The sequence below is a fragment of the Helianthus annuus genome, chromosome 16, assembly GCF_002127325.2.
Source record: "Helianthus annuus cultivar XRQ/B chromosome 16, HanXRQr2.0-SUNRISE, whole genome shotgun sequence".
NCBI lineage: Eukaryota > Viridiplantae > Streptophyta > Magnoliopsida > Asterales > Asteraceae > Helianthus > Helianthus annuus.
In genome coordinates, this window is record NC_035448.2 from 41040214 (window position 1) to 41042477 (window position 2264).

General features: G+C 35.6%; 1 long non-coding RNA gene across 2 annotated transcripts; it reads left to right on the plus strand.

Moving 5' to 3' along the window:
- The first annotated feature begins 301 nt into the window (after window positions 1-301).
- Window positions 302-1793, plus strand: LOC110928042. 2 transcript variants are annotated; one of them, XR_004883798.1, is made up of 5 exons: window positions 302-401; window positions 486-960; window positions 1039-1106; window positions 1191-1240; window positions 1621-1793. It is a non-coding gene; the product is annotated as an uncharacterized LOC110928042 (long non-coding RNA). The 2 variants fall into 2 exon arrangements; XR_002586096.2 differs by having other exon boundaries at window positions 486-1106.
- Window positions 1794-2264: the final 471 nt, after the last annotated feature.

A 2264-nucleotide genomic window follows, 5' to 3' on the forward strand; every position in this document is an offset into this window, starting at 1 on the left:
TTTGTTTATTGTTCATCTGTTAGTTGATTAGGTGTTTTTGTCTTCAACATCCGTAAACCAGGTTGCTAATTTCTTTATTTACCCTTGGTGTTTTGGTTTCTAATTATTAGTCGGTTTTGAGGCGGAAATCAGGTTCAAAAACCAGTAGTAACAACACATTGTATGGAATTGATCTTTTATTTATTTTGTAAAATGCTATGGCTCTTATTTATGTATAATTAATAGGTTGAAGGTAGTGTTTCACTGAGTAACACTGTTTAAATGATCTGATATTTGTTAATTATTGTTATTTTTAATAATGAAGCAACCTAATATAGTATGATATTGATCCGGTTGGGGATTTCGGCCTTTCAAAATTGAAGCATTCAACCTTTTTATCTGCTAGATCCGGGGGAGGGACGGTAAGAACATTCTCTTTCGCTATTTTCATGGTGAAGTGTCAAAACTAGGAAAAAAAATATTGATTGTGGTTATGTCTTTTGCAGCCTCAATGGATAGCACATGAAGTTCTTCGTAACGAACCTTCAAACGAGCTGTAAGATTCAGTTAGCATCTTGAAATTAGTCAATTGAGAATATGAGTTCCAAGATAATATAAACTTTTACTGCATTCAACATTTTAATCGTTTTATTTCAAAATAATATTATTTTTGAAAAAGTAGACTATTTCACACACCAAAAAAATTGTTAAGAAATAAATTATTGGTTCATGGCAGAAAGTCCTTCGGGTTATCCCAACCCGAAACATTTGAGAATATGGTTGTCTTTAAAGGCAAATAGTGTTGTTGTTATTATTTTTATTATTTTGTTTTGATTATTTTTGGGTGAGCTGGGATTGAAGTTTGGGGATTATTGATTCATCTTATTCATGAGATGAATCTGATGGTGAAGTTTATGTATATCTTCTTGGTGTTGCAAGCGTACGCCATTGTTGGTTCTTTGGTTGTTCAAGAATCTTCAGGTGATCATTTCCATTTTTACCCTTCTCAAAGTTTTGTTTTTTTAGCTTATGATTTAAATCTACCATGATATTCATCAGGTTGGGGATTTCGGTCTTTTAAAATTGAAGCATGCAACCTTTTTATCTGCTAGATCCGGGGAGGGACGGTAAGAACATTTTCTTTCGCTATTTTCTTGGTGAAGTGTCAAAACTGGCAAAAAATTTATTGATTATGGTTATGTCTTTTACAGCCTCAATGGATGGCACCTGAAGTTCTTCGTAACGAACCTTCAAACGAGAAGTAAGATTCAGTTAGCATCTTGAAATTAGTCATTTGAGAATATGAGTTCCAACATAATATAAACTTTTAGTGCATACAACATTTTAATCGTTTTATGTCAAAATAATATTATTTTTGAAAAATCATACTACTTGACGCGGCATAAAAATTTTAAAAAATACATTATTGATTCATGATAGAAAGTGCTTCGGGCCATCCCAGCCCAAAACATTTGAGAATATGGTTCTCTTTAAAGACAAATAGCGTTGTTATTATTTTTTTGTTATTTTGTTTTGATTATTTTTGGGTAAGTAGGGTTTGGAGTTTGGGGATTATTGATTCATCTTCTTCATGAGATGAATCTGATGGTGAAGTATATGTATATCTTCTTCGTGTTGCAGGTATACGCCATTGTTGGTTCTTTGGTTGTTCAAGAATCTTCAGGTGATATTAATTCTAGGAATTATTGTTGTCACACCCCCAAAATCCCACACGCGGAGTACCACCGCTTGGGAGCGTGACATGACCAGGATCTTAACCACCAATCATATTGAACCTGTAATATAGTTAAGTATAGCGGAAGCATTTAAGTAAACCCAAACATAAATATTAATGTGTGAAACATCATAAGTGTTCAAATAGCATTCACGATCCTTTGCCCACAACGACCTGCTCCTCCTTGTGCAAGCTCCTTAAGTACCTAAGGTCCTGCAAGGCATGCAGCAAATAATCAACAAACTAGTTGAGCGAGTTCACAGAAAGTAAGTTCGTAACAGTAATATGTAAGTTCATCTAGTGGGGGCTTTCCACACGAGTATATACTATTGGTGAGGGATTCTCACATTTATCCTTAACAATGGGGGCTTCCCATTATGGTACTTACTAGACTAGTGCGACCATGTGTTCTTCTTAAACCGAGAACAGGAATACGTACAGGGTCACGCAGGATTTACGTGACGTGCCCTTCCCCGAGGACAGTGGTACGTGTGGGGGCTACGCAGGATTTACGCAGCGTGTCCTTCCGACCCGGAAGACAGTAGAAGGT